Here is an 8,875-nt window from a genome sequence, read left to right as displayed (position 1 = left end):
AGAAATTACATAAAGATCGGCAGCTTTTCCTCGTCGCCAAGACATCCTCCAGCAGCGCTCCGACACCCATGATCGCACATTCATTTTTCTCAGAAAATAGGATACCAATCACATTTACATCAACATATTTCCACAGGTGAATACTTAGGGCATGTTCACACCAAGCTGCGACACCTGAGATTCATTAATAATGACAGGGGAAGGAAAAATATAGGCCCCTGTCATCGACAAAATTGAGCCTCGGGCAGAATTGAGCCGGGGCATCTATATGCCTCAGATTTCTTCGCTATTATATGTTGTAAGATCGTTTTGTTGACATGTATGGGTAGATTAAGGCTTTCTGTATCTACATAAAGAAGGAAAACGCAAAATTCGCCCTAGTAAATCAGAAACTACATAAAGTTCGGCAGCTTTTCCTTGTCGCCAAGACATCCTCCAGCAGCGCTCCGACACCCATGATCGCACATTCATTTTTCACAAAAAATAGGATACCAATCACATTTGCATCGACATATCTCCACAGGTGAATACTTAGGGCATGTTCACACCAAGTTGCGACAGCTAAAGTTCATTAATTATGACAGGGGAAGGAAAAATGTAGGGCCTTCCTTGTCTCTAATTTACCGACGTCCATGAAACCGTACACGGCCTGAGATGGTGCCAAGGACCAAGGCATCTGGCGATAAAAGAAAATTTAAATGTCAAAGACAGCTGAGATGATCATTATATATATATATATATATATATATATATATATATATATATATATATATATATATATATATATATATATATATATATATATATATATATATATATATATATATAAAATGTGTGTGTGTGTGTGTGTGTGTGTGTGTGTGAGAGAGAAGGTTTTAAGGAGCGATGTTATGTTAGGCAACACTTGATAGGGCAACTAACCTAACATGGATAAACCACGAATCTGTTAATAAATACTCACCAATGCTTTTCAAAACATTAAATCATGATAAAGTACTTACATTAGCTGTGCCTAGGAAATATGATCAACCTGAGAGTCAATACATGAGAAAATCATGATATAGGGAAACCAAGAAATTCACCAAATATTACTTATCAAAGAGCTAAAACAGGCTGTCCTACAGAAGTTGGTCAGTTAAGCTTGAAAAAGATGATTCTCTCTCTCTCTCTCTAATGATGAGTGTAGAAACAATTCAACAACATATTGTTTCAGGACTGCAGATTGCGGGTGGTTCTGTGAACAGGTAATTCAAGATGATGCTACCTTAAATTATGATATGTAGTGTGCATGAGAAGGCTGGGGTTATTTAATTTATGAAGTAGATGAAAAAAAATGTTTATTTGAAATCCATTTCTGATGTAGCAGACAATGGAACTTTTCTAGTCTTTCATCTACTTTCTACACAATGTGAGATAGACATAATGTGCACATTTGCAGCTACCACAGAATTATAGATATGAAAATTAATCTATACTTGCATCACCAAACATTATTAGGGAAACAAATGTGTAGACTTGCATTTACTCGTTTGTATATACCTTACAAACAGCCAGAGGGTGTGATGTCTCATCTGAGCCTACCCCTCTATGGAATTAAGACAGATATATTTAATGCATTAAGTAATGTTTTTAATACAGGAATAAAGGAATAATGGTATTATTCCTGTATTCCAAGACACTTGGAAAGCATCAAATAACAATTAATAAATAGAAGGCAAAGCCAACCATGCATAAGGGACTTTTAAGACCAATAGCACTAACAGATACAACATAAAAGCTATAACTGGGAACAGTAAGAAATGAAATACAAAATCATCTTAAAGAAAATAACAAGCATAGGACCAGGGTCCAGAGAGAATGCCTGCACTGGAAATAGGAAAGCAGCAAATAATTAATTTAAATGAGACTATTGTGTTCAAAGGTGTTTTGAGACCAAGAAACTGTTAATAGTTGTAAGAATTGAATTCCAAACGGCTTTTGAGTTTTAACATAGAAACGCTAATAAGAATAATGATGAAAAATAAAATACACTTGAAATTCATTGACTTTATTGCAAAAATATACAAGTGATAAGACTAAAATGTTCCTCAATAAACAAGATGCAATCTGATACAGGCAACTTGTTAACTTCACAGAGACAATATTCCTCTTCTTTACAATAGGACTTTTCACAGGTATAAGCATCACTGACATGGTGAAACTGAACACGCAATGTACTGTCTAATCACATAGTCTTTGACATAATGTCCTTGGCCAGTAATAATTAAGAGGCAATGTTTTCCTCTGTGGTATGTTGACCACAGTGGCCTGCATCATCATGATACTGGGCAAGGATGCGCAATATGTTCTGATGCAGGAGAACCTGCCGCCTCCTCCCCTCGGCCACTTTGATGAGATATAGTTTATCTGTAAAATCATGCAGGAGAATTTATAGCAATCGCATTGTCTATTGTGCTTCGTTTTCCCTTTAACCCAGCGCGTGCGCTCACACACACACACGCACACATATTTGTAACTTTATAGCCAGACACATGCTTTTGTTCCTGCCATATACATATAAAATATCTGGCATTTGGCAATAGGAACACAGACAACAAACATTTTTCAGTATTTATGTTGTATAAATTGTTGCTTGAATCTTGGGTTTTTCCCCTTAATGGTACTGTGTTTTATAAGGCAGAAGGTATAGGACCCATTTTTACAATGACTCACAGGCATGCATGTCAGCAAGAAGCACTGCAGTGACGAGACACAACACATCAAACATGCGACCTAGAAATCAACATCCAATTTTTTACCCACCACCAACAAAGGGAAAATAAGGTCAAGCTCAATAGCATCATTAGCATTGGACTTTCGGGGCTTGAGCCCCAAACCTTTTTTCACCCCCGGGCCCCGTGCCCCCGTCACTCCAAAAAATAAGAAATAAATATTATCCATTGTTTGAACGGAGCTGATGTTATTGATGTAGTTCATACTAAAGATTACATTTTGAAGCCATATACCAGTAGTTTAAGCAGTTTGTAGTTTACTATGCAATCTGGGAGTGTAGCTGTATGTTTATCTTAGGTGCATGGTGGTGAACGAACTCTGTTAACTTCAGCCCTGATGTATTTCTCTTAGCCCCGAATGTTTTTGAACCCAAGAAACGCCCCTGGTCAAGCTTAGAATTTTGGCACAAGATGAACTGCACTGTGCCAATGAATTTCATGACAACCCAAATCACAATACTAAACTTACTCTTGTTATCTTGGTGATTTCAGTCTCATTCAGCTACAGTCATTAGTTTCTTATCTGTATGGAGAATACATGCATGACAGAAATTTCTATTTGTAATTACAGTGACAAGACAGCCAACATAATATCATTCATAACCCTGTTAAAAATAATGCAAAAGTATATGTATGTATGTGTATATATATATATATATATATATATATATATATATATATATATATATATATATATATATATATATATATATATATATATATATATATATATATATATATATATATATATATATATATATATATATATATATCATTCTGTAGCAATCATAAGCAAATCACAACCCTGTTAAAAATAAAGCAAAAGTATATACGTACATACCAGCATTCTGTAGCAATCATAAGCACCAACACCAAAGCATAGTAAAAGAACCCACATGCATATTTTTGCAGCATTCTGAAACATTGATATTGTGTCACCTACTTACACTATTCGATGACAATCTTCACCCTGGTAGGATTGGGAAAAAAATATATAAAATTATGCAATAATATGATTAACTTAGCCTTAATAATGTCGCACATTTGCCTTTAGTTATAATAGACAAACAAAATATATTTTAATAAACATCTGGAAATAATATATAGCTTCACTGATAAGTCGGGAAAAGAAATGTTACCTTAAGTAGCTACATATTTCATTTATAAGAATGGAATATATATATATATATATATATATATATATATATATATATATATATATATATATATATATATATATATATATATATATATATATATATATATATATATATATATATATATATATATATATATATATATATATATACACACACACACACACACACACACACACTCGTATAAGGTTCCTGTGAAATAAAATTATTCAGCTATTCATAGGTAATTTATCAAATTTACCTTCACCAGGAGAGCAAATCTCTTCACGTTCTTCTTTTTGCGTGGCAACATATTTGGCTCTTCCCCTCGCAGCCACTGCTTCACAGTGTGCAAATGCACAAACTCTTGCTCACTGAAAATGAACATACACTCTTAATAAAAATATTGTTGCAGCCATCAGATAACAATATGTTGGGAGTCTAAAAACATTATAGGTCTACCAAAATTTTTCTGGCTTACATAAGGCAGCCCCTGTCTGACCTAGCTTGGGTGGTAATTCAAAACCAATAGTTCCCTCATAAAAAACAATTCAATTGACTATCATAGTGGAGATGTGGGCTCTCAAATTTCTGGGCACTATAATATCCAATGTATTTTAACTTTGTGAATTTCTGACCAGGGGGTGTTGGGTTTACTCACCTGGTTGGCTACCCTTAACTCACCAGTCAAATGGTTCATAAAGGAAATTTGGTAGTATATAAATGAGGCAGCTAGAACCTGCTGGGACGCCAGCACTAACAATACTTTAGCACTAAGATGGTGTAATTACAGTTTAAAGAAGTTGGATAGTGTGCCATATGTATCATCCAAGAACAACCTGCTCTAGTATGGATAATATTGTGGGGTTTAGTCTATGTATAGTTATATATTTCCAAGTGGCCTAAGACTACCCACATGCTGTCCTGAAGACCACCCATCGACCTGGACTCTAGAAGAAACTCTACAGCACAAGTGGAATCAAGAATGAGCTCCAGGGGGAAGCATGAGCCAACAATAAAGGCGCCATTATAAAACAATTGCCTACACCATGACGGGATAGGGTCGACCATCAGGCCCCTACAGATAAGCCTACTGGCGCTATAGGCCACATGTAGAAAAAAAAAAAAAAGTGGATCCCCTAATAATCAGCATAAAAATTTCTTAAATGGAATCAGCACCCACAACCTCATCAGGTAACTAAAGAATTCTAATGTTCAATGAATGTTATGCTAAAAAAATAGCATCTATATTCAACATTAGTATGGGGTTTATGAAAGTTCAATGTGTGACCTCTGGTGACATTCAAGGTACTGGTAGCAGGGAGGAAAAGGTCAAGTGGGGAATTGTCGATTCTCCATGGAATATCCTCCAATGGTGAATTAAATCTGATCTAAGTAGCCTACTACATACTGAGTGAAGACTTCAGAGTTCTTGTGCAATCAGAATAGTTTAGCTCTGAGAGACTGTCAATCAGTTAGGTCCATCTGGTAAGGGGACCCTAACTCTAACAAAGGATTTTAGAAAGGGATACTATGAACTCATTATCTGTGCAAAGAGTGGACCTCAACAAATTGTTAGCCAGTCCTGCTGCTTTACTGACTGATTTTGAGGTGAGAGTGGAATTTTAGACTGTTATCAACCAGAATACCCAAGAGTCTATGTACAGGTTCCAGAGACAAGTCTGGCATCTTAGTACTACACTCTTATTGATGTTAAAATGCAGTCCCCATGAGAAAGCTACCTTATGGATAGCATCTATACCCTTCTGACAGAGATAGGTCGAAAGATAGGGTGGTGCAAAAGTCATACTGACCAGGTGGCGTTAGGTTCTGACTAGGAGCATTAGTACTGACCAAGTGGCATTAGGGTCTGACCAGGTTGGGTTAGGTTTCGTTTAAATTATATTGAGGCATAAACACCTTTTTCCTGTGTATTTCAAGATGCTTTTCCTTATGAAGAGTTTGTGTTTCAGGAATAATATAAAATTTGTCAACTTGAAAACTGAAAAACTGACCCACTTTTGTTTTTTTCCAGAAAGAAAAATATTCTATTTGAATAAATAGTTTATATGTACAGTATTAGGATTAGGACCTGTCTCCTAATGGTAGATGAAAATACATTCTTCTGGTAGATTTAGATGTGTTTTAAATGAATCTCCTCATTGTTTCTGTTGTAATTCAGTTTTTATCACCCCATTCCTCCTCAGAACCCACACATCTGTGACAAAATTAATTAACAAAGCAATCAAAACACCAAAAATTGACAAGTTCACCTATCTCATTGCTAAAAACATTGTTGTTCTCAATGAAGAACTTGGGTCACATACAACACAACGGACAACGGTGTATATCTTACTGTCAGAATGTTCATTCCTGCGATATTAGTTTTTATATAATTTATCATTTCCTCCCGAGTCCATCCACATTAACCTGCACCATGATGGTCTGCAGGGGAAGAAGGGGGGGGAGGGGGTAGAGGAGGAGATTCAAATCTAAATGTGCTGACCCGATGGCGATAAGTACTGAGCAAAGTGATGATAGTAATGGCCAAAGTGGCATTAGGTACTGATCCAGTGCCAATGAGTACCAATCAATGTGTTAAGTTGGATTAGGTTAGGGAATATTGCCCAAAACTGTAACTTTACCACATGCTTGTAGATGAAAATACATTTTTCTGGTAGAATTTGGTGCTTTTTGTATGAATCTGCTTATTTTTGTCGGAAATCCTTCAGTTATGTGGGGGAAGGGTTTGAAAAAGGTTCATTTGCAATGAAAATGAAAAAGTATAGTTTCATCTGAAAATCTGAGACAGGTGAACTTATAGTACAGTATATATTCACCCAAAAAAACAAACAATTTTTGTTCGCATGCTCGTATAATTAAACCTAACCGAAGCTAACCCAGCCTAAATCTAACCTAGGTACTCGAACAAACCTAATGCCACCTTGGTTAATACCCTAACCCCATCATGATCAATATCTAATGCTGTCTTGGTCAGTAGCCAACGCCATCTTTTAAAAAATCGCTATCAGCATTGCTTGGAATTTTTACGCATATATTTTGGGTTCAAAATGGTATATCTTTACAACTACTGCTCCAACTCTTTGTACTGTCATCCTTCCCTAGCCCCAACAAACCTGAGGACTTGTCAGAACAGCAAAGTTTAGGTGGGGGAGGCCTCAATAGGCGAGATTTGGCAAGAATTTCCAACAAATCTATGTAAATTTCCCAAAACCAACATCATAACCTCCTAGCCAGGGTTCTTTGACCCCCATATTAAGTATCCTATCCTAACCTAATCCTTAACATAACATACCCCATAGCTTAACCTCGCCCTTAACCTAACCTGACCTGAAAGAGGGTAAAAAGGTAAAAATAAGATTCAAAGACTTACCTTTGACCGGGGTTATTTTGCTCCATTACGTTGAAATGGCAAGATGCAGGCTTGTAGCAGTAATAGTTGAGGTTGATGCATTGCGCCAGATGCCTTGGTCCTTGGCACCATCTCAGGCCGTGTACGGTTTCATGGACGTCGGTAAATTAGAGACAAGGAAGGCCCTACATTTTTCCTTCCCCTGTCATAATTAATGAACTTCAGGTGTCGCAACTTGGTGTGAACATGCCCTAAGTATTCACCTGTGGAGATATGTCGATGCAAATGTGATTGGTATCCTATTTTTTGTGAAAAATGAATGTGCGATCATGGGTGTCGGAGCGCTGCTGGAGGATGTCTTGGCGACAAGGAAAAGCTGCCGAACTTTATGTAGTTTCTGATTTACTAGGGCGAATTTTGCGTTTTCCTTCTTTATGTAGATACAGAAAGCCTTAATCTACCCATACATGTCAACAAAACGATCTTACAACATATAATAGCGAAGAAATCTGAGGCATATAGATGCCCCGGCTCAATTCTGCCCGAGGCTCAATTTTGTCGATGACAGGGGCCTATATTTTTCCTTCCCCTGTCATTATTAATGAATCTCAGGTGTCGCAGCTTGGTGTGAACATGCCCTAAGTATTCACCTGTGGAAATATGTTGATGTAAATGTGATTGGTATCCTATTTTCTGAGAAAAATGAATGTGCGATCATGGGTGTCGGAGCGCTGCTGGAGGATGTCTTGGCGACGAGGAAAAGCTGCCGATCTTTATGTAATTTCTTATTTAATGAGGCAAATTTTGACATGATCTTTGTCATCATAATAAAGAATGATGATCATGCTAGCTCTAGACGCCATATCAGTCGAAAAGAAGCCCACATACACGAGCTTGAGCTAAGATAACAGAGGCACGTGGATGCCCGGGCTCAATTTTGCCCAAGGGTCAATTTTGCCCGTGACACCGCCGCACGCGGAGGAAGAAGGCTCAGTTCTGGCAGGAAGCGCCGGGGCGGCGGTCCTGCAGGGGCCTATCTGGGGCCCCTGGCAAGGACTCCTGGAGCCTGGTAGCGTCGTGGCGGAACCAGTAGCTACCGCAGGAGGTCGGGGAGCCCCCGCCTCGTTGCCTCCCTCAACCCCTCCCTCTCCTCCATGCCAGCCGGCTCGCAGGTCACGTAGTCCGCTCTCTCTCCCATGGCAGCAGCGAGAGGTGGCAACGTGGTGCGAGGAGGAACAAGAACGGTCACGTGTGCTGGCGGCGGATGCACGGGTGGCGGACTGGCGGGGCTCCGCGTGGGGCCCCTGGCAAGGGCCCCTGAAGCCTGGTGGCGTCGTGGCGGAGCCGGTGGAGGCTGCAGGAGGCTGGGGAGCCGTCGAAGCCGCTCCTTTGGGTCCAGCTGGTGCTGGAGTCGAAGCCATTAACCCTGCTTCGTTGCCTCTCTCACCGCCTCCCTCTCCGCCATGCCGGCCGGCTTGCAGCCCACGTGGTCCGCCCGCTCCCCGCTGCAGCCCCTCATCCTCCCGGAGCTCAGGGAGGCTTAAGCCAGCGGGGCACGACGGGAAGTTGGCATGGGAGGCCCAGTTCAAGATGCC

General features: G+C 39.2%; 1 long non-coding RNA gene across 3 annotated transcripts; it reads right to left on the bottom strand.

Annotated features, from left to right (window-relative positions):
- Positions 1–2,031: 2,031 nt before the first annotated feature.
- On the bottom strand, positions 2,032–8,246 carry LOC126989523 (uncharacterized). Of its 3 annotated transcripts, none has more exons than XR_007743407.1 (4): positions 7,302–8,246; positions 4,170–4,281; positions 3,719–3,741; positions 2,032–2,406 (listed from the first exon to the last, which is right to left on the bottom strand). It is a non-coding gene; the product is annotated as an uncharacterized LOC126989523 (long non-coding RNA). The 3 variants fall into 3 exon arrangements; XR_007743408.1 differs by lacking the exon at positions 3,719–3,741 and adding an exon at positions 3,241–3,294; XR_007743409.1 differs by lacking the exon at positions 3,719–3,741.
- Positions 8,247–8,875: the final 629 nt, after the last annotated feature.

This window comes from Eriocheir sinensis, unplaced genomic scaffold (assembly GCF_024679095.1).
Source record: "Eriocheir sinensis breed Jianghai 21 unplaced genomic scaffold, ASM2467909v1 Scaffold120, whole genome shotgun sequence".
Taxonomy (NCBI): domain Eukaryota; kingdom Metazoa; phylum Arthropoda; class Malacostraca; order Decapoda; family Varunidae; genus Eriocheir; species Eriocheir sinensis.
This window is presented reverse-complemented; position numbering and strand designations above follow the sequence as displayed.